The sequence below is a fragment of the Lathyrus oleraceus genome, chromosome 2 (genome assembly GCF_024323335.1).
Source record: "Lathyrus oleraceus cultivar Zhongwan6 chromosome 2, CAAS_Psat_ZW6_1.0, whole genome shotgun sequence".
Classification (NCBI taxonomy): domain Eukaryota; kingdom Viridiplantae; phylum Streptophyta; class Magnoliopsida; order Fabales; family Fabaceae; genus Lathyrus; species Lathyrus oleraceus.
In genome coordinates, this window is record NC_066580.1 from 339,531,003 (window position 1) to 339,555,549 (window position 24,547).

Consider the following 24,547-nt stretch of genomic DNA (forward strand, 5'->3'; position numbering starts at 1 on the left):
AAACCTAGGCTTTAGGCCTTTGATTTTTCAAACTTCATTTCATTACACTTCTTTTGAATTGAATCCTAATCATACTTTGACCACTCTTTTGTGAATAAATCCTAATTGGTTAATCCAACTCATTCAATTGTTTTGTGGCTTTGTCCACTTTCTTGATAAGTTTTCATACATTAGCCATAGGTTTGATTTATCCTAGTTGGTTGATGTTAACCTCACCTTGGTCCTTAGTGATTGAATTGTAAGACATCCTTGCTTATTATAGGGTTAACCCCTCACTAGCAAGTTGAAGCTTTTCTCACATGGTGGACTTGTTGTTTGTATAAGGTTGAGTTTTCTCCCGTGGATAACGAAAGACCTTAGGGCTTTTGTTTTAAAATGAACCCACTCATATTTTTGGAAATCTTTTAGCCGAACTACGACGTTTTGATCCTTACCTTCCATGGAAAGGTACGTAGGCAACGGGTTCATCCGTTCAAACACAAAAATAATAAATTGTATATTCGTTTCTCATCTCTTCAATCCATGTTTGCACAATAATATTTCATAAACAAATAAACATTTCGTACAACAAGTGTGAAAAGGGCTCCCTAGGAGTACCTAGGACGTTTTGGGTGCCTAACACCTTCCCATTGCGTAATTAACCCCTTACCCAGATCTCTGATCTTTTCATTAGTTTTCTATGTGTAAAACTTCTTAGGCTTTTGTTCGCTTTTTAGCCATTCCTTTGGATAAATAAAAGTGCGGTGGCGACTCGATTCTTTGTATGCTTTGCTTTTGATTTAGTCGATAAATCATAAAGTGACGAATACACCGCTACAGAAGTGTTTGACAATCTCTGCCAGAAGGAAAACACCTCGACTGACCAATCTGAATCCAAAGTAGCCTCACAAATAGCACCGTCCCCATGAGGTATACCTAACAGGCTTGCTAGTTCATCGGTACTGAATTCATATTCAACAGCAAACATTCCAAATGGGATAGTACCAACTGTGCTAGCAGTGTTAGGATTGAGAATATAAATTAAAGAACTTAGAAATTCGATTGTCAATCTCTCAAAGGTAGGTTCTTTGTTTGAAAATATATTATGCAAACCTAAATTATCTAATAAATAAAATATGCTATGGTAGATACCCAAAGTGTAGAGACAATTTTCATCAACATACCTTGTCGGGAGGATCTCCCGATTTTGCAACCATTCGATAGTCTTCCTTTGCCTATCTCCCGGTTTCCCTCCACGAAGAATGAATCCATTAAAATCCATTATGTGGCTCTTGCAATGTGGTGAAGAAGATGAAATGGGTTTGTGAAAAGGTTGGATTTTTATGAAATCCGACGGATGAAAACGAAAATGGAAATCAGGGAAATGATTTGTATGGTGTGAGGATGAGAAAGGTGTGAGCTTTTGTGGGGTTCAAGGACGTTTTTGCAAGGTGAAAAATGGGTTTTGAAGCTTTGAATGTGTGAAAATGGTGAAGAAAAGGAGTCTGCCCCGAGCTTATACAGACGATGTGGCGGGCGCCACAAGGCAAAACCTGGCTGGGCCGGATTTTGGTCCTTTGGCTTGGGCTTCTCGTTGTCTTTTTGGTTGGGGGGTCCGAATAGCTTTTGTCTTGTAATTTCCTAGTAACATAAGGCTTGCATAATTTTATTTTATTTTGAAAATAAAAATAAAAATAAAAATAAAAATAAAAATCAAACATTAGACTAAAAAAATAAATAAACAATTAATATAAGTAAACTATAATGAAAGCATAAATATAATAAACAAACATAAAACATGCATATATAAATGTAGAAATATCGATGTGCTAAACATAGTTAAGAAAAATATCCCAAATGCAATGATATAAAATAAGTTATGTAAATGCGAGAAATATAAGCATAAAAATAGATAAAATAAAATGAAATGGTAAGATCATATAGTAGGGGGTTCATCTTCCTAAGTAGATCCACAGAGCATGGCTATCTCCTGCCTAAGCTCTGCCATCTCCTGATATAAATAGTCTGCCTCGGTAGCGTGTGTGAGGTCAGATACTCCCATCTGTAAGGTGAGGTCAGCCACCTCCTGTCTAAGCTCGGCAATCTCTCTACGACATTCTGCAATCTGGGTGAGGATGTCTGGGGTCTGCAATGATAGATTGTTAGAGAATACAGTGATCCTGGGAGAAGGTGGTGTAGGCGTGTACTCAGCAATAGGTGGTGATCTCGGCTCCTCGATAGTCTTTCCCTGGCCCTCTAGAGCATAACTCCAGTTTGCTGGATCATGCACACTAGTCATCATAGGATCAGGTAGTGTAAAATAATGAATCGCCTCGCTGTCGACTAGCAATCTGAACCGATATGGGTGGAAGGAGGCTCTCCTCATCAACCCTCTGGTCAAACAGAAGTCGATATCCGTGGTAGTGTACCCATAGTAGGTCCGGAGATGTAACAGCTTGCGAGATAGACCTAGAGCGATAGCAATCTGTGTGATGATCCCTCATACACGGATGACTCCTTCGGTCGATCTGGAAACACTGATGAGGCCACATAACAGAAAGTTCCCACATGCTACTGGGCGAGACTGGGATGTACAAAATAGTAGGAAGATCTCCTCTTCACTCAATAATGTCTCAGCATCCGGTTTTCCTAGGAAGGAATGTGCCAGTATCATCTGGAAGTATCTAAAAGCAGGGTTATGTATAGTCTGAGATAACTGAGTAGAAGAATCCTGGCTCCCTCCACCTGAGATGTCAATCCAGAACTTTTCCACTTCCTTCCCCAGAAAGTATCCCATAGGTGTATCAGGGATAGCGTCAGGAGTGGTCTGGAAACCCAATAGGTCACCGAACTCTTTTTGGCTGAAAGAGTACTCAACTCCAAAAAGCCTGAAAGCAGCATACCCATCCGGTCCAGAGTAAGGGTTGTAGTCAAATGAACTGAGGAACTCCAATGTCAAGTTCCTGTAGGTGTTGCTTAGATCGTCAACGAACTCGTCCCAATGGAGATGGTGGCTCAGAAATTGGATACTTGGCTCAATGCCCAGTGCTTCCATGCAGTGCTGATCTGGATAACGTATGGGCGCCATAGGGCGCTGATAAAGAGCTATGTAGCGCTCTCTCTGAGTGTCATCTCTATAGGCCACGTGCATATCGTCGAAGTCCTGCATCCTGTAAAAGTTAGGAAAGGGATCCTGAAAATATAAACCATTCAAATATTTAGTCTCGGTGAAAATAAAAATAAAATAAAATAAAATAAATGCGAAAAAGTAAAAAAAAATGAAAAACCATGGGTTGTCTCCCACGCAACGCTTGTTTAACGTCATTAGCTTGACAATCAGAATTTATACACTTGTAGTAGTAGGAATCGGTGGATCAACCAGAGTGTGGCTTGAGTAGTATGCTAGAATGTCTCCTCCTTTGTAGAGCTTCAGTCTTTGTCCATTTACAATGAATGGGCTACAGGTTTCGTTCTTGATTTCTACGGCTCCGGATCTCAGAATCTTGGAAACTTCGAAAGGGCCAGTCCATCTTGAGCGTAGCTTCCCAGGGAGGAGTCGTAACCTAGAGTTAAAAAGGAGAACAGGGTCGCCTATATTGAAGTTTTTCTTTACTATTCTTTTGTCGTGCCAGGCTTTTGTTCTCTCTTTGTATATTTTTGCATTCTCATAGGCTGATTGCCTAATTTCTTCTAGTTTGTGAATGTCAAGGATACGCTTCTCTCCGGCGGTCAGGTAGTCTAAATTCAAAGTTTTAATGGCCCAATAGGCCTTATGCTCTAATTCGAACGGTAAGTGACAGGATTTTCCATAGACTAGTTGGTAGGGAGTTGTTCCTATAGGGGTTTTGAAAGCGGTTCTATAGGCCCATAATGCTTCTTGAAGCTTCTGAGACCAGTCTCTCCTAGATATTGAAACTATTTTCTCTAGGATTTGTTTTATCTCCCTATTGGATACTTCTACTTGGCCACTAGTCTGTGGGTGGTATGGTGTTGCTACTCTATGCCTAACTCCATATTTTCTTAAAAGTTTATCAAAAATTCTCGATATGAAGTGTGATCCTCCATCGCTTATGACTAAACGTGGTGTTCCAAATCTAGGGAATATATAATTTTTAAATAGCTTAATCACTACCCTAGTATCGTTTGTGGGTGCAACTATAGCTTCAATCCACTTAGACATGTAGTCTACAACTACTAAGATATACCTATTTCCTAAGGATGGTGGGAAGGGTCCCATGAAATCTATACCCCATACGTCGAAGAGTTCTACTTCCTGAATGTTTCTTAGAGGCATTTCGTCACGTCTTGATATGTTTCCAGTGCGTTGGCATCTGTCACATTTGACAATGCAAGCATAGACATCATGCCACATGGTAGGCCAGAATAGGCGAGCTTGAAGAATCATGGCGTATGTCTTGGAGGTACTCGCATGTCCACCATAGGGTGCGGAATGACCATGCTCTATTATATTTTTTACTTCCTCTTCTGGAATGCAACGGCGAAAAATGACATCTTTACCCCTTTTGAAAAGGAGCGGTTCGTCCCAATAAAATTTTCTCACATCGTTGAAGAACTTCTTCTTGCGGTGGTAGTCAAGATCAGGGGGTACGATATCAGCAGCTAGGTAATTAACAAAGTCTGCATACCATGGTACGTTACTTACTGCTAAGGATTTTTGGAAGTGCTCATGAGGGCCTAGATTATCGTCTTCAATGGTTTCTAGTCTAGCTATCAGTCTATCATAGGCGAAATCATCGTTTATGGGTACTAAATCTGGTTTTAGGTGTTCTAGCCTAGAAAGGTGATCAGCTACTACATTTTCAGTGCCTTTTTTATCTCTTAAATCTAAATCAAACTCTTGTAGTAACAGAATCCATCGGAGTAACCTGGGCTTGGCATCTTTTTTACTTAATAGGTAACGAATGGCAGCATGATCAGTGTAAACTATAATTTTTGCTCCCACTAGATAAGATCTAAATTTGTCTATAGCGAAAACTACAGCGAGTAATTCTTTTTCAGTTGTTGCGTAGTTAAGTTGGGTAGCGTCTAGGGTTCTACTGGCATAATAAATGGCATGTAATTTCTTATCTTTCCTTTGTCCTAGAACGGCTCCAACCGCATAATCACTAGCATCACACATTATCTCAAAAGGTTCTGACCAATCAGGGGGTTTCATAATAGGTGCAGATACTAATGCTTGTTTTAAAAGATTAAATGCGTCATTACATTTTCCATCGAAAATGAATTCAGCATCTTTCATTAAAAGTCCTGTTAAAGGTTTAGTTATTTTGGAGAAGTCCTTAATAAAACGCCGGTAGAATCCAGCGTGTCCAAGGAAGCTTCGGACTTCTCTGATAGTTTTGGATGGTTTTAGGTTTTCTATAACTTCTATTTTAGCTCTATCTACCTCTATACCTTTTTCGGAAACTATATGTCCTAAAACAATTCCTTCGGTCACCATGAAATGACACTTTTCCCAATTTAGTACGAGGTTCACCTCCACGCATCTCTCCAGTATTTTCTCAAGGTTAGCAAGAAAATTGTGGAAATCAAATCCGCAAACCGAGAAATCATCCATAAACACTTCCATGATACCATCCAGGTAATCAGCAAAGATTGACATCATGCAACATTGGAAAGTAGCTGGGGCGTTACAGAGGCCGAATGGCATTCGTCTGTAGGCAAAAGTTCCATAAGGGCATGTAAAGGTAGTTTTTTCTTGATCTTCGGGATGAATAGGTATTTGGAAGAATCCTGAGTATCCATCCAGATAGCAGAAGTAAGAGTGTCTTACTAGACGCTCCAACATATGGTCTATAAATGGTAAAGGGAAGTGATCCTTCCTGGTTGCTTTATTTAATTTTCTATAATCTATACACATCCGTCATCCTCCTTCTAACCGTTTTGCTACATGTTCGCCTTTATCATTTTGCACGACTGTGATGCCTCCCTTTTTAGGTACTACATGCACAGGGCTCACCCACTTACTATCCGAGATCTGATAGATTATACCTGCCTCAAGTAACTTAAGAACTTCCTTTTTAACAACATCACTCATTATAGGGTTTATTCTTCTCTGATGTTCTCTGGAGGGTTTTGAATCTTCTTCGAGCGAAATCCGATGCATGCATACGGATGGGCTTATACCTTTCAGGTCATAGATATTATATCCTAAGGCTGAGGGATATCTTCGTAAAACGTCTAAAAGTTGATATGTTTCCTCTTGGCTCATGGTAGCACTGACTATAACTTGACGGTTCATCTCTTCATCAAGGAACTCATATCTCAGGTTCTTAGGAAGTTCCTTAAGTTCTAAGTTTCGTTTCTTAGGGCATGGCATAGGATCTGGGGTAAGGGACAAACATTCGTAAAGGTTATCATCGATGTAGGGTTTTCTAAAGTCATCATCTTCCAATATGAGAGTTGATGGTAACTTAATTGTTTTTATGATTTCTTCATGTTCTAATTCCCTAATGCATTCATCAATGATATCTAAGGCATGACACGCGTCTCCCATCACAGGTGCCATAAGAAATTTCGAAAGTATAAACTCTATTTTCTCGTCACCTACCTCAAAGGTCAACTTTCCTCTCTTGACATCTATTATGGCTCCTGCAGTTGATAAGAATGGTCTACCTAGAAGGATTGGTATATCATTAACCTCTTTGATGTCCATGACAACAAAATCAGTAGGGATGAATAACTGTCCTATCCTAATAAGGACATCTTCTAAAATGCCTATCAGATACTTAACAGATCTATCGGCTAACTGAAGTGACATCTTAGTAGGTTATAGTTCTCCTAAGTTTAACCTCTCACAAACTGCTAAAGGCATTAAGCTCACACTAGCTCCTAAGTCTAGAAAAGCTTTTTTGATGACATGAATACCCAAAAGACAAGGAATGGAGAAATTTCCAGGATCTTTATCTTTCTTGGCTAGCTTATTCTCGGAAATGGTATTGCATTCCAAGGGTTTCGGATCGTCTAGTCTACGTTTGTTGGTAAGGATGTCTTTGAGAAACTTGGCATAAGAAGGTATTTGGGTGATGGCTTATGTAAAAGGGATTTCTACGTGAAGTTTTTCTATAATTTTAATAAATTTTTGGTACTGGTTATTGATCTGGGTTTGTTTGAGTCTTTGCGGATATGGTATAGGTGGTTTATATGGAGGGGGTGGTACGTAAGTTTTATCTTTAGGTTTTTCTCCTTTTTCTTGACCTTCCTGGTTTCCAGATTCCTCTGGTTCCTTTACTTCGTCCGGGGGTTTGGTATATTCCTTAGAAGTTTCGGGTTCACTCAATCTTGGGTTTGGTGGCTCATCATAAGCGTTCCCACTTCATAGGATAATGGCATTGGCTTGCCCTCTCGGATTCTGTTGAGGTTGTCCAGGGAATTGTCTTCCAGGTTTGGTTTGGGGGGCTTGGTTTAAAGCTACCTGAGAGATCTGGGTTTCAAGCATCTTAGTATGAGTAACTATTTGGTCAACCTTGGTTCCTAACTAAGTAATCAGCTCATTAACGTGAATGTTCTGGTTCATGAACTCTTTGTTTTGTTAGGTTTGAGCAGTGATAAAATTTTCCATAATTTTCTCAAGGCTCGGCTTTGGTGCCACAGGTTGCATAGGTTGGTTTGATCTTGGGGCTTGGTAACCTGATTGTCTCGGAGGTACATTATTTTGGATAGGGTTATTGTTCTTATAGGAGAAGTTCGGGTGATTCCTCCATCCAGGGTTATAGGTATTTGAATATGGGTTCCCTTGGGTGTAGTTCACTTGCTCAGAGTGGGTTTCGTTTAATTGACTGCATTCTGCAGATTGGTGTCCTTTGGTTCCACATATCTCACAATCCGACGAAACTGCGGCTACAGTATTCGGGTTTATACACATATGCTCGACCTTGAGGGCTAATGCGTCCATTTTAGCTTGCATCATGTCTATAGAGCTTAGTTCATGCACTCCTCCTTGGGCTTCCTTCTTCTCAACTGTCGCTCGTTCGACTCCCCATGATTGATGGTTTTGAGCCATATCTTCAATGAGGGAACTAGCTTCAGGATAAGGTTTGTTCATCAGAGCACCGCCTGCAGCAGCATCGATGGTCATCTTAGTGTTATAATGAAGTCCATTATAGAAGGTTTGAATGATTAACCAATTCTCTAAGCCATGGTGTGGGCATGCTCTTAACAGTTCTTTATATCTCTCCCAAGCTTCGAACAATGATTCTCCTTGATTTTGGGTAAATCTAGTTATCTGGTTTCGAAGAACGACGGTCTTACTAGGGGGAAAGTATCTAGCAAGGAATACTCTTCTAAGGTTATCCCAAGTCGTAATGGAATTGGGTGGAAGGGAATCTAACCATGATAGGGCTTTATCTTTGAGGGAAAAAGGAAATAATCTTAAACGGATTGCCTCAGGAGAAGCTCCATTGGTTTTAAACGTGTCTTCTAATTGAAGAAAGATTTTTAAATGTTGGTTTGGGTTCTCGGTAGCGAGACCTGCGAATTGTCTCTGTTGCACTAGTTGCAACAGGGATGGTTTAAGTTCGAAATTATTAGCTGGTATGGTTGGGTTTACAATGCTAGAACTAGGTTCTTCGTTGGATGGTTGAGCGAAATCCTTAAGAGGTCTTTGGTTTTGATCTTCGGCCATAGCTCTCCTAATTCTATGAAAGAATAAATATGCACGAGCGTAACATTCAGGTTCCGCCAGAGGGTATACTAAACTTCTGGTGCTGCGAGTTCTTCGCATTGACGGCGGGAAATAACCTAAGTCTAAACGATATAACAACAGGGTACGAAATTTGACGAAATTGGTCCCCGGCAACGGCGCCAAAAACATGATGCGTGCTTTTCGCAAGTATACGAACGCGTCAGAGTAATATAAAAGATTGTTGAATCCGCAGAGACCAAGTGTCAATCTATCGTTATCTATTGTTATGGTGTTTATCTAAGGTAATCAAAATAGGGGTTTTTAGAATGTACAATAAAAAGTAAAGTGTTTAATAAAGTTCAATTAATAAAGACATGCTCAAATGTAATTCACATAATCAATTAATAATCCAAGTACTTGTTAATAGAACTACTTATGGGCAGTGTTTCCTACTTTGAAAAGAACCAATTTAACGGGAACTGTCGCTTTCGCGTATTCAAAACCGAGTTGTACTCCCTAATCAAACCTTCTTATTGTCACTTATAAAAAGGCGCGCATTGCGTTAGAGTAGTAAACCTATTTTTAAGAAATATAGTATCTTGACTAAGTTGAAATGTATTGTAACCTGGATTTCTTAACCAAAAGAGGTTCTCACGAACCAGACTCTAAACTTAAAAACGCGTTCGAAAATAGTTTTAAAATCACTTTTCTTCTTAAGTTAAAAACTCCTAATGAACTAAACAAAGCGCTTTCGCTGTTTTTGAAATAGTTAAAAACAATTAAGTTTAAAAGGATGTTGGACAACTTTCGATCTTACCCAACGGAAATTAAGTGCGGGAAAACTTAAGTTGAAAGTCAAAATAGCCCTTAAGTGTTTCTACGAACAATTGACGGATTATCGGTTCAATTACGATCCTTACATTCTAACCTTATAGATTTAGTTAGACATGGTAAAGTAAAGGTGCATTTAATTTAAATAAAAGTAGTGCGAGTGCGGAAAGTAAATAAAAGTAGTGCGAGTGCGGGAAATAAATAAAAGTGGTGCGAGTGCGGGAAATAAATAAAAGTAATGTGAGTGCGGGAAATAAATAAAAGTAGTGTGAGTGCGAGAAATAAATAAAGTAAAGCGAGTGCGAGAAATAAATAAAGTAAAGCGAGTGCGAGAAATAAATAAAGTAAAGCGAGTGCGGGAAATAAATAAAGTAAAGCGAGTCCGGGAAAATAAATTAGATAAAGGCAAGTAATAAAAAGCTGCTCCAATCGGAGGGTTGAATAAAATGTGAAGCGGAAATAAAAATGGCGGCAGGATTAACTTCCTTCCAAAGTGCTCCAAACTCGATTACAAACTCGATCACAAAACTCGATTACACAATTGTGGTAACACCCCAATGCGAAGCGATTACCACTTTAAAATACTGAATATATGCCTAAGTGAAACTAATTTTGCTCTGGATCTTCCTCTGCTCTAAGTTTGGGTGCTTAAATAAGTGAATTCGAGTTTCTATTTATAAGCAAGTAAAATGATGGAAATGACAAGGATGCCCTTCAGTTTGAATTTGGGAGGGAAAACTTTTCCTCTTGTGGCGCCCGCCACAAGTCCATGGCGCCCGCCACAAGCCCAATTTGTGGCGCCTTAGTGGAAGTAGTGGGGAACGTGGAAGTTGAGGGAAGTTGAGCTAGGACACGTCATGGCAGGGTCTATGGCGCCAGCCACAGTGGAAGCCACAATTACAAAATGCTGAATTTTAGGGTTTTTAGCTCATTTTTACTCCTTTTCTCGATCGGGACTCTGATTAAAGTAAATACCTGAAAACAAAGAGAAACATAGTAATAACATAACAAAATGATAATAAAACAACTAAAATGCATGCGAAATCAGAGTCGAAAATACGGTGAATTTCAGTGTCATCAAGAGATCATGACTAGTAAGCCAAGCTCCATCAACTTGTCATGCCAAAACAAAAAGGGAAGGGCCTTGTATGGACTTTAGGTTATTTGCTTGACCAAGAAGCAACCTATCTTGGACACAAAACAACTCACTTGATCATGGATCAAGTTGAGTTTGGTTTGGATCAAAGAAGGTTAGACCTCTCATTTGTCAAGACCAACCATAAGACATTAACTCATTGGCCATTAATGGAAAGAATGGGATGAAGATGAAAGGGAGGGAAAAGGAAGACAAGTATCAAATCCAATTGATCAAATGTGAACCAAGTCATCATCAATCAATGCCAAACAGAAAAGAAATGAAGATTACAAGTCAACAAGTCAACCATAATTTTTTTTTGGTATTTTTGAATTAAAATAAAATGCAAATATAAAATAAACAAATAAGGCCAAACCTCAAATTCAATTTAAATCAACTTCAACAAGTCCAATTAAATTCTCATAGGTCTAACATGGTCAAACAAGCTTTGACTAATTTTCTCAACAATTTTGGAAATCAGAAAGTATTTAAAAACAATTTAAAACACTAAAAAATAACACAATATGAACTAAAATCTCAAATAAATCTCAAATCAAATAAGAAATTGATGAGACTATTTTTCATTGACTTATCATGATCCATAGGTATTAGGAAAATATTTTTGGATTTTTTAAATATAAGAAAGTATTTTAAAATGAATTAAAACTATTAAAAACCAAATAATTCACAAAAAATATTAAATGAAGTCACAAAAATAAATAAAAATCAAAATATGAAACTAGATTTTTAAAGAGAAATTTTGGAATTGGTCTCATAGTTTTATGACTTCAAATAATTTTTTTTATGAATTTTTGAAAATAAAAGGAATTAACTAAAAATAAAAGAAAATAGAAATAATAGAAAAAAGCGCAGTCACTGGATCAGGCTCATTAATTGACGTGGCACGGAGAAGCGGTCCAGATGTGAGGACGCAGCGTGCACTTGAGTCAAACGCGTGGCAAAGTGATATAAAAAAGGTAAACACAATGGATGCTCAGGATTATAACGTGGAGACACGATCCAAGGGTCATGAATGCATACACGTGGTGATGGTGGTGGAAACCACCATTTTCTCCGGTGATCCAACAATCTCCGGCCACCAGTTGCAGAGAAAAACTTTTTAACACAAATGCAAAACAAGGACATCAAATTGAAGCTCGTGTGATGTACATCACCACTGTGCCCATGGATCTTCCTCACTCTTCCTATTTTGAGAGAAATGTGAAGTGGAAGATCATGGTGTGCAAACTGAAAATTGAAACCACCATTGGTTTGCCTCAAGTGTGAGGACTTCAGAAAACCGCACAAACAAGAGAATACTACATTGAATTGCAAGATCTAGATCCAAAAAGTTTGAAGTTCTACCTCTGAATTGGAGCTCTTAAGGCCACGAATTCTTCAAGATCTTGATTCCTTTTTGCTCTGGAGATGTAATGGAGATGATAGGCTAAGGAATTGAGCTTTGAAAATCAACTAATGATGTTGAATTTCAAGCTTGAAAATGAGAGAAAAATCTGGAAAATTCCTTTGGTATTGGTTAGGATTTTAGTGTTGCAGCATTTCAAGTCTCCAAGAGGTTACCAAATGAGTGAGAAGGAAGCTTTATTTATAGCTGAAGAGGGTTGTGCGTCATGATTCCCTCGTGTGCATGGCAATTTGAAGTTTGATGCATGGGCCTGTACATGCGCATGTGAGGCCCAATGATGGGTGCAAAACCAAACTGAATTCATTTGGAATAGAATTGGACGTGTACATGTGATGTAATCAGCTTGCACATTAAGTTTCATCATGAAATGTTAAAATGAACATAAATGAATAGCTCTTCGAAACTCACACATGGTAAGTCCAAAAAAGTAATGTGAGTAATGGTTGGAAAGATCTTGAAATAAGGAATAAAACTCATGTTGGGAAAAAATTCATTTGGCATTTGGAAATTAATGAAAACTGGCTGTGAAAACTTAGGTACAAAACATGTTTAAGTCACCTTTGAAAATTTTCACCAAAAGCAAGCCTATTCAAGCCCTTTTGTTTCCATGATGCAAGATTCAAATGGAAAAACCTTAAACATCAAAGTTGTAGATATTTTCAATATGATCAATTTAGACTCAAATTTTGCATCATTTTAATTTTTCATGACAAAGTTATGGGCATTTGAAGTTGAGTACTTTTTCAAATTCAATGACTTAGGTCCAAGGTGACCTATAATGTTTTGTATTATCACATGTATTCCTTTTAGTATTATGAAATTTTGTCCAACATAACATTTGAGGTAATCATCTTAATATTTCCAATGCATTTGGTCTCACCTCAAAATCATAAAAATTAAGGAAGTTAGGTCCTTGGGAAGTTGAACCAAAATTAGGGTTTTAGTCAAAATGACCTATAACGTTTTGAAATTAATGATGAACTTACAAGTTTCAAATGGATTTTGGATGAACATGAAAGTTGTTCATACGGTTCATAGGAACAGTTTTGCTTTTGGGGTCATCTTCATTTGACAAATACATCAAACGTTATATCTCATTGATCCTCAGTTTAGTCAGATGACTTGACTGGTCAACTTTTCAAGGCCAAACTTCCAATCTTGATGAATAAATGATTGAGGGGGACTCAAATAGGTTCATATATGCATAAAATGATGAATTAAAGAACTTACCTTGATTAAATTTGATTAGAGGTTGAGATTGCTTCATGGGCAAGGCACAATCAAAGCACTGTGGAATTAGGGTTTCCTTGGGAAAAAATCTTCAAGCCCTTTGGGTTATCTTGATCAAATTGGAAAATTGAGATACTTGGGAAACATATATGATGATTAGGAACTTTGTGGACCATTGTCATGCTTTTTCTCATCTTCATCTAGCCATTGTATTGGGCTTAGGAGCCTCCTAGGAACATTGTGGGGCACATGATCACTTGAGCTTCAAAACTAAAAGAGTTAGTGACATGTTTTTGTGCTTTTAGTTAGTAATCAAATAAGAAAAGAAATAATATACAATAAATCATGCTTGGTGGTCTCAAAACACTCAAACAAGTCCCAACCCTAGGGTTAAGGAGCCAAACATGCTATGATCCTTGAGGCAATGCACTTGTGCAATAACATGATGCCATGAGGGATCTTAGGGTCAAAATTAGGGTCTTACAATTGGACATGTCAAATAACGCAAACACAGACGAACATAAATAGATTAACAATAAAGCAAACATGATTATAATAATAATAATAATAATAAAGCAATAACAATAATAATTGAATAAAAACCTGGAAATTGGATTAATCGAATATGCCTAATATTGAAGTACTTGAGCAGTCCTCCACAGGTCGGTAGGATTCTGTTTTTCGAAATAATTGCTTAAACTAAATTAAATAAATTGCAGTAGTTCCCCAATGTAGGAAACTACTACTTTGGCTAAATGAAAAATGGAAAGGGAAAGGGAAAACGGAAACGCTGAACGGAAAGGTAAACAAATTGCGGTAAAAGAAAACAATGTTGTTGAATAAAAATAACAGTAGAAAACAAAATTGCTGTGGAAAATAAATGTAGAGAAAAATATTGAAAGCTGGCTTCAGGGAGGAAAATCAAGCGTGCCCGTAGGTTTCCAACTTCCATCCTTTTATATCCTCTATTTGGTCTTGGTAGTTGAGAGAAATAAGGGTGACTTGATTGAGTGAGAAATTCACGGGAAAGTGGGTAAAGGAGCGAGAAAAATGGGCGTGTGGATCACTTATGTTGACAAATTCATCACACTGCTTTTGGCCTTGTGACGGACGTGGTGGGCCTGCGAAGTTCGTGACACTCAGGGCGTGACAGTCATGACAGGGTTTGTGACAGTCGTCACATGCACATGATTTGTATTTTCTGCTTTACTACTGTTTTCTCTTCTGTTTCTTCTTCTTTCCCTTCCTTTTCTATACTTTTCTCATTTAAACATGGGAATCGAAATACCTGCAAAAATAACTCGAACACTTGCAGAATAATCAGAATATAAATGAAAGTGGTACGATTTTTGAATGTAAGTCAAGACAAATATACGATGTATTTTCACGTTATCAACAAGTTGGCTTGAGACCCATCTACTAAGTGGATACTTCTTCAGAGTTACTGATGTCACACAAGTAATTTTTGGATAGACATTACTTTCTTTAATTTGGGGGTTCGAGAAGCTAAGGATCGTAGAACATTTAACCTAACTTGTCCTATTTAGGACGTAGTGCAGAGATTGTTCAAGTGTAGACTTGATAACAGTTGTTACACCATACTACAATCAGACAAGTTATGGGTTGAACCATCATGGTAGTGGCTTAGGAATTTATGGAGGGTTTCTTGGCTAGATAAGATTCTTGAGTAGAAATGATGGATACAACTCTGCGTACGTCATAGAAATAGGGTCAAAAGAGACATTCTTCCTCTCTAAATTTTGCTGATGATTATTGTTGTTGTTGTTGTAGTTGGTTCTTTGTTGTGGTTGTTGTTGATGTTGTTGTTGTTGAATATGAACTAACTGATTGGTTGAATTGTTGGAAAAAACTGACGGGATTGGGAACTCTTCCTGATATGAGGCCTCCTCTGCCTCCCAACTGAGACTGCATTAGTTTCTCCTTCCTTCTTTTTGGAGAACTTGAGTTCATTTTATTATGAAGGAAGGAGAAACTAATGCAGTATCAATTGAGAGGCATAGGAGGCCTCATGTCAAGAAGAGTTCCCAATCCCGTCAGCATCAACACTAGGTATCTTCAGTGGTTCCAGTTTTTTCCAACAATTCAACCAATCAATCAGTTCCTATTCAAAAACAACAACGTCAACAACACCCACAACAAAGAACCAACTACAACAATAACAACAATCATCAGCAAAATTTCGAGAGGAAGAAGGTCTCGTTTGACCCTATTCCTATGACGTACGCAAAGTTGTATCCATCCTTGGTACTCAAGAATCTTATCCAGCCAAGAAACCCTCCACAAATTCCTGAGCCATTACTATGGTGGTTCAAGCCTGACCTTCATTGTGTTTTTCACCAGGAATCCTATGATGTACGCAAAGTTGTATCCATCCTTGGTACTCAAGAATATTATCCAGCCAAGAAACCCTCCACAAATTCCTGAGCCTTTACTATGGTGGTTCAAGCCTGATCTTCATTGTGTTTTTCACCAGGAATCCCCTGGTCATGATATAGGGAGTTTCTATCCACTAAAGTATGATGTTCAGAAGCTTGTTAAGAGTGGTATGGTGTCCTTTGAGGATAGAGCGCCAAATGTCAAAGCCAACTCGTTGCCTGCTCATGGTAATGCCTCAGTGAACATGGTGGACGACTGTCCAGGGTATTTAAGGGTGTTTGATGTACGTCGTATCATAAGATCTTTAGTGGCGATGCATAATGATATTTGTTTGCTAAGTGATTGTGAACATGACCATGACGGTTGTGTGATTTGCAGTGTGAACCCTCGTGGATGTGTAATTGTCAAGAGGGATATTCAGAGGTTAATGGATGAAGGTCTGATCCAAATCTTCCAATCTATATATATGGGAGATGATGTGAATGTGATAGTGCCAGTGTTCAAGACCCTTGAGCGGGTAGTCATTCAATTTGATAGCAACACAACAATAATGTCAAAAGATCGGTGTCACCGTTGGTAATATAGTTAGCGGGCCCCATTCCCTACTCATGTAGTAAAGCTATGACATGCTAATATAATGCCACTATGATAGAGAATGGTCAAGAGGTTCCTCTTCGAGTTGCAGACTCAGTGGTAAATATTGCAGATATTGCGAAGGTGACCCGTAGTGGTCGTGTGTTCAGTCCAGTACTTCTGAAGGATGTGGATAACGTGTCAGCAGGAAAGAAGGCAGAGATTCCTGTAGTTGATCCAGTTAGTGCTCCAATGTGTTAGTCTGGTAAACCTAGTAAGTTGAAGACTAACGATCATGATGATGTGTTACGACTAATAAAAAGAAGTGAATTTAATGTTGTGGAGAAGCTACTCCAAACACCGTCAAAGATTTTTGTGTGTTCATTATTGATGAATTCTGAGGCACACAGAGAAGCTTTACAGAAAGTGTTGGAACAAGCTTATATTAAACAAAATGTTAGTGTGAATCAATTTGACCACATTGTTGCCAACATCACTTCTTGTAACAATCTGAGCTTTTATGATGAAGAACCTCCTGAGGAAGGCAGAAATCATAATTTAGCGCTGCATATTTCAATGAATTGCAAGAAGGACGCTTTGTCCAATGTTTTGGTTGATACCTGATAATCACTGAATGTGTTTCCAAAGTTAACTCTATAAAGACTTTCCTATCAAGGCGCCCCTATGAGGTATAGTGGCGTAGATGTTAAAGTGTTTGATGGTTCTCATAAAACTGTCATTGGAGAAGTGGACCTTCCAATGAAGATAGGTCAGACTGATTTCCAAATTTCTTTCCAAGTGATTGATATCCACCCGGCCTATAGCTGCTTGTTGGAAGGCCATGGATTCATGAAGTTGGAGCTGTGACGTCTACTCTACACCAAAAGCCGAAATTAGTGAAGAACGACAAGCGTGTAATTGTTGGTGGAGATAAGTCATTGTTGGTAAGCCATTTGTCATCTTTTACTTACATTGATGCCGAAGAGGAAGTTGGAACGCCGTTCCAAGCTTTGTACATTGTGGATGAATTGAAGAAAGATGGGGCACCATGTCTTCTTTAAAAGATGCACGAGAGGCTATTCAGGCTGGCAATATTGATAAATGGGGTCGTGTTGTGGAAGTCATTGAGAACAAGAACAGGGTAGGGCTAGGATTTCAACCAGGGTCGTTCAACACTAGTATCAAGGTTATGCAACTAGTTTTCCACAGTGAAGGGTTCATTCATGGGAATGATCAACACTCAGGTGCCATTATAGAAGACAATGATGAGGACGAAGCTCGCGCCAACTTTGTGACACATGGCCAAACTTGCAACAATTGGATTGTTGTTGATGTTCCTGTTGTTATTCACTGTTCTAACTAATTTGTTTTCATTTATTTTAGTAAAAATCCTTCACCTATACCTAAGGGAGAAGTGAACATTGTTGGGCATTTTCCTTGTTATCATCAATGAAATACGATTTTATTCATCCACATATATGATGTTTTATTTTTACTTTTTGCTTTTTCTGAAAATGTTAATCACAAAAAAAAAAACATAAATAAATAATAATCTTTCCATCTGCGTAATGCACTCCACTTCTCTAAAATCAAAATATCAAATCATTATGCAGGTTGGTTCCCAAACCCATTGAATGTAATGATCCTACTCCCTCTCCAAACTTTGATTTCCCTGTGTTTGAAGCTGGGGAAGAGAATGATGATGTAGAAGTATCTGATGAGTTACCATGTTTGCTTGAGCACGAGGAAAAAGCCATTCAGCCATTTGAAAAAAAGATTGAATTGGTCAACTTCGGTTCCGATGATAATGTGAAGGAAGTCAAGATTGGGTCTTAATTGTGTTTAGAAGCTAAGAAGGGGTTGATTGATCTTCTTCCTGAATATTCTGATGTGTTTGCTTGGTCCTATCAAGATATGCCTGGTTTCGATTCTGAGATTGTGGAGCATAGATTGTCTTTGAAGCCAGAATGCTCGTCGGTCAAGCAGAACTTGAGAAGAACTCATCCTAATATGGCAGTGAAGATTAAAAAGGAAGTGCATAAGCAAATTGATGTTGGTTTTCTTGTACTTCCGAGTACCCGCAGTGGGTGGCCAATATAGTGCATGTTCCTAAGAAAAATGGAAAAGTCTGCATGTGTGTTGATTATATAGATTTGAACAAAGCGAGTCTGAAAGATGGTTTTCCTCTGCCACACATTGATACGTTGGAAGGCAATACAACTAAACTCAAAGTCTTTTTGTTTATGGACGGATTTTCCGGTTATAATCAAATCAAGATGGCACCTGAAGATATGGAGAAGACCACATTCATTACACCCTGGGGAACATTCTGTAATAGAGTGATGCCTTTCGGTTTAAAAATTCTGGTGCAACGTACCAGAGAGCTATGACCACTCTTTTCATGATATGATGCATAAAGAGATTGAGGTTTATGTTGATGATAGGATTTCTAAATCTAGCAATGAAGAGGAACATGTTGAGCATTTGTTAAAGTTATTCCAGCATTTGAGGAAATATAAACTCCGCTTGAATCCCAATAAATGTACTTTTGGTGTTCATTCTGGTAAGTTGTTGGGGTTTATTGTCAGCGAGAAGGGTATTGAAGTTGATCCTGCCAAGGTCAAGGCAATACAAGAGATGCTTGTGCCCAAAACAAAGAAGCTAGTCAGGGGTTTTCTCGGGCGCTTAAACTATATCTCAAGATTTATATCGCATATGACTGCCACATTTGCATCAATATTCAATCTTCTTCAGAAAGATCAGTTTTGTGATTGGACCTAAGATTCCCAGAAAGTTTTTAAGAGTATTGTAAGACCCCAATTTTGTCCCTAAGATTCCCCATGGCATCATATCATATCATTGCATTGCCTCAAGGATCATTGGACACCTTGCTCCCTTCCCTGTGGATGGGTCATCTTTTTGAGAGTGATTCTTGATCACCCAACATTCATGGCATTTTGTACATCATTGCTTTTCTTTTAATCACTAACCAAAAGTACAAAAATATGTCATCTAACCTTTGTCTTGCAGATGAAGCAATAACAGGTCAAGGCAATCAAAGACATTCATTGAGCAATAGATGGTGGTCATTTTTGAGATTTGGACCCCACAATCATTCCCAAGAGTTCATATGAGCTATGATGTTATTTTGAAGCAAAATCCTAAGTGGTAAAGGCTTGAATTTCATCAGAACATTTCCCAGTCACCTGAAGACTTAGAAAGTCAACTGCAAAGTCAACTGTGGATTTGGAGGTGGGAAGTGATTAGAAATACTTCATTCATGTTCAAACAAGTCTCATTTGACATTTCAAACACTCACATTGAAGAATTTGAAGTCAGGTCAAGAATTTCCAAAAATAGCAAGTGGCCTATAATTTGAACTTTCCAAAAATGGAAAGGTTTTGGACCAACTTTAACTTCAAATTACATCATCAAGAATGCTTCAAATGAAATTTTGTTGAACATGAAAGTTGTAGATCTTTCTCTCCCATTTCCAAAATGTCCAAGATCATCAATTTCTCATGTGTGGTTAAGGAGATATGATCAAAACATGGCAAAGTATGTATGGAACTTCAAATGAGCATAACTTTTCAACCAAAGCTCCAAAATGGGTGGTTCTTTTTGCTAAATTCTCCTCATGACCTCTAATTTCCAAATCATGCATCACATTACATGAATTGTCATCACATGAGCACTTGTTAATTCATTGGCTTTTTGGAGGGAAATCTCAAAATTCAAATTTGGTGCATGGGTTAAACTTTTTGCCATCACCATTGGTTCCAAAATTGGATTTTAAGCGAAAATGAAGGGAATTCGTGCACTGTTCACACATGCATTCCATGCATAAGGTGAAAAACCATTTTTGCACATACACCTCATTTGGTTAATCTCACTTAGCATTTGGTTTAAACATGATTAGAGAATGATTAGCAAGGCATATATAAAGAAAATCATAATTGTTTTCAGGGGATGAACATTCATTTTTCAGATCTAGATCCAAATTCTCAAAACTTTTCTCTCAAATCTTTTTGCAATTTCTTCAAACAATAGCACATTCCATTGCTTTATTCTTGATCCTGAGGTGTTGTTGAGTAAGTTTGGACGTGGAACCAAGAGAAACAGTGCCATATTGAAGCATACTCGAAGAGGGAAGCATTCATGGTGATTTCAAATTCTGTTGAATGCAAGTGCAATTGAGCTTCAATCTCTCTTTCAATCACCTATACAAGCATTATAGAGGAATATTGAAGCTATCACAAGCCTTGAATCAAGCTGAATCCAGTTCTGCACTTCAAGAGGTTACAAATCCAATCTCTTACTTTTGAATTTCCTTGCCATGATGTTGTAGATCTAAGTTTGCTGATCATTCTTAGCTTTGAATCGTGCAAATTGGTGCTGTTTTGAGCTAGATATGAGTGATTGAGGTTTTGATGATTGAATCTTATTTTCTTCGATCCGTGCGTGTTTGGATGTTTTTGCATGAAATAATTGTGGATCTTTGATGTATGTTGAATGTACTACATGATGTTGTGCTTGATTTCAATTTCTGGACAAGTTTGAGATTTTCTGGAAAGTCCAGATGAAGATCATGATGATCTTCATCTTCAACCTTGAATGTTCATGCGTTTCCAGATTTGCTGCGGATCTGCTTCGATTTTGCTACGATTTTCAAATTTAGCTACGAAATACTTTGGCGCGCTAGGGTTTGAGTTAAAACGATGTCGTTTCAAGGCGCGCGCATATTTGAATATGTACTGATTTCGATTCCCAGTTGTGGCAATATTTCAAATGCTTCATTCATTTTCTAATTTTCCCTCCACATATTCAATACTATGCTTCATGTGTTTTTTTTATTTTTCTCATCTTAGAAAATTCATAACAATTTGAAAACTCAACCAAAACTTACCAGGTTTTTTGCATTGGGATCCTTGTTCTCTCTAGTTTTTTTTCATCATGATTTTACAAGTTGTGCTTGGCTGGATAATGTTTTGTGTTAGAAGGATTGATCATGTGTCTTATTTTGACCTTGCCATGCTTATACCATTGTGAAATGCTTGTTTCTTATCCAATGAATGTGAAATTTTGCATGCTAAAACTAGACTCATTACTGGACATTTTGGTGTTGGTTTGGTATTTTTCCTATGCATCATTTCTGTTTTATGATTGTGCTAAGTTGGTGTGACAATTTGTGTCACACCTTTGCTTGTTCAACTTGTATGATGAGTTTGCCATGTCAAATGATGTCCAATGCTTCTGATTTTTTGTGTGATGCATATTATGAATGTCTTGATTGATCATGAATTTTCTCAGAATTATTTGAATTATTTCTGATTTTATTTGCATTTTTCATTCTGGTTGATCACATTTGAGTTTTAAAATTGCCTTGAACTTCAATTGATCATGAAATGTTTTTGGTTAATGATATTGATGTGAGACCTTTTGGAATGTGTCAAGATGTGTTTGAAGTTGATTCATGTTAAATTTCAGCTCCTGTTTTAAATTTTTTCTCCATCTTTGACCCTAGGCTTTGACCTAGTGGTTTGTTGCTTATGTTTGAGCTTTGATTTCAGGTTAAGCATTCAAGTCCCATAATTGGTGATGCTTCATGATGTGAACATTGATGTTTGCTTGTGATTTCTAACATTGTGTGTTTTGTAGGTTGATGCTCACTCATTTGTGTTTGCCTTTGGCTTGCACCTTGTGTGTATTGAGATCATCTGTTACTTATTGACTGTTGTTTGTTTGTCTGAGTATTGTACTGATCTGTTTAGTGTTTCCACAGGTACTTAAGTTGCTTTAAGTTCATTTGAACTTTGCTTTTGCTTGGTTGCTTAACCACTTAGGTATGATTTCTCATCTTCATGTAGTCTGGAAGACCTACTGTTATTGGTAGGCACCTGTCTGAAGTCCTCCTTAAGAGGCAATGCTTGTGATTGTTTAATTTTTGTGCCAAGCAGGTAAAGTCCTCTTATGAGGAAATTGGCAGATAAAAGAGATGTGTAGTCCATCTCTTGCTACTCAGTGTGTCATTCACCTTGCTCACACCATGTGTTGATGCATGGTGAATAATAACCCAAGATCTTATAGAGTCTATTTGTGGAGAAGAGTTCCAACTTTTTGAACTCCCACACCTTCCATTGATCAAAGCTCTCCCTGACCAGGGATAAGAGCTATGAGGCACACCCCTCATCTCCATTTCATTTGCTTCACCCTAACTCTCAATGTTAGGGTTAAGAGCTCAAAATACCCCATTCCAGTTGGCTGTAAAGCCTAACCTTGCTTGAACCTAATTGATTGTATATAGTGTGTGCTAATTGACTTGTTTGTTTGCTTACTTGATTCATCTGTGCATATTTGCTTGAGTGTGCCTTTGTGCATTTATCATCATTACTTGTATCATTTCATAAACATTGTTCATTACTTTGCTTTATAGCATTTTGTTTTGTCCATGGAGGAAGCAAGCATAAGTCCATTACTTGGCAGTTGATCCTATGATATGGAAGGGAACTAGTATAAGTCCATTGATTGGCATTTGGTATCCATGTTTTGCTTTAGGAGATTGGAATAAGTCCATTGGTTGGCATCCGGTATCCATTTTTGTTTTGTGAGATTGGAATAAGTCCATTGATTGGCATCCGGTATCCATTTACTTTGTTCATTTGCTTATTGCCTTGTTGCCTTTTCCAAAGGAATCACTTGAATCATCTACATATGATCTCAAGAGGTGAACATCTAAGAAGTTTTGCTTCCTCACCCTCCCACCTTTTGTTTCTTTAAACCTCCATTTGCATGTTATCTCAAAACCTGAAAACTATTGTGCAAACATTTTCATCTCTTTTCAAATTAGAAACCTAGGCCTTAGGCCTCTGATTTTTCAAACTTCATTTTCATAATACTTCTTTTGAATTGAATTCTAATCATACTTTGACCACTTTTGTGAATAATCCTAATTGGTTAATTTCACTCATTCAATTGTTTTGTGGCTTTGTCCATTCTTGATAAGTTTTCATGCATTAGCCATAGGTTTGATTTATCCTAGTTGGTTGATGTTAATCTCAACTTTTATCCTTAGTGATTGAATTGTAAGACTTCCTTGCTTATTATAGGGTTAACCCCTCACTAGCAAGTTGAAGCTTTTCTCACGTGGTGGACTTGTTTTTTGTATAAGGTTGAGTTTTCTCCCATGGATAACGAAAGACCTTAGGGCTTTTGTTTTTAAAATCAATCCACTCATATTTTGGAAATCTTTTAGCCGAACTACGGCGTTTTGATCCTTACCTTCCATGGAAAGGTACGTAGGCAACGGGTTCATCCGTTCAAACACAAAAATAATAACTTGTATATTCTTTTCTCATCCCTTCAATCCATGTTTGCACAATAAATATTTCATAAACAAATAACATTTCGAACAACAAGTTGTGAAAAGGGCTCCCTAGGAGTACCTAGGACGTTTTGGGTGCCTAACACCTTCCCATTGCGTAATTAACCCCTTACCCAGATCTCTGATCTTTTCATTAGTTTTCTATGTGTAAAACTTCTTAGGCTTTTGTTCGCTTTTTAGCCATTCCTTTGGATAAATAAAAGTGCGGTGGCGACTCGATTCTTTGTATGCTTTACTTTTGATTTAATCAATAAATCATAAAGTGACGAATACACCGCTACAGAAAAGTGGCGACTCTGCTGGGGATATCCTTGGTGGTTTTGCCTACTTTTCACCCTTGTTGTATGATATTGTTTATTTGTTATATGACATATTTTTGTACAATTTAGGATTACTGTATTGATTGTAATGATTGAATTGCTTGATATACAATTGTTGTTTGCTTGGTGATCTCTGTGAGATGAGTTCTATACCTGAACTCGAGTGCACCTTAGGATAGGAGAATGGCATAGTCTCGTCGACTTGTGTGGAGTATTCCTTAGCAAGTTGACTTGCGAGTCCATTCACTTGGTGGAGGTCATGTTGGATTAATAATGTCACACAAGTTATTTGTGGTTAGGCATTATTCTTTTAATCATGTGCCTTAGAAGCCAAGGACCTTAGTTTACCAAGCCCATCTTGGCCTATTTTTAGGACGTAGTGCGGAAGTCGTTCAGATGTAAGATCTGATGCGATTGTTACGCGATACTACACTCATAAGAGTCTCTCTTGAGAATATTTTTGGAATACGAGTATTCGTTCCTCCGATAATATTCGAAAGATGGGATGCTGACTATGGGAACCTCTTGTAGAACATGTTCGGCAGGTTTAAACCCTAGTACACTCCCTTTGGGTGGTTCTTAACCGAGACTCCATGCTCGTGACTCTCAACAAACCTGTGATTCATGGTTG

The 24,547-nt window shown here is 37.9% G+C and overlaps 1 non-coding gene across 1 annotated transcript; it reads left to right on the forward strand.

Moving 5' to 3' along the window:
- Positions 1 to 8,132: 8,132 nt before the first annotated feature.
- LOC127123971 (small nucleolar RNA R71) lies at positions 8,133 to 8,239 on the forward strand. Its single transcript, XR_007803623.1, has one exon. It is a non-coding gene; the product is annotated as a small nucleolar RNA R71 (small nucleolar RNA).
- The last annotated feature ends 16,308 nt before the right edge of the window (positions 8,240 to 24,547 follow it).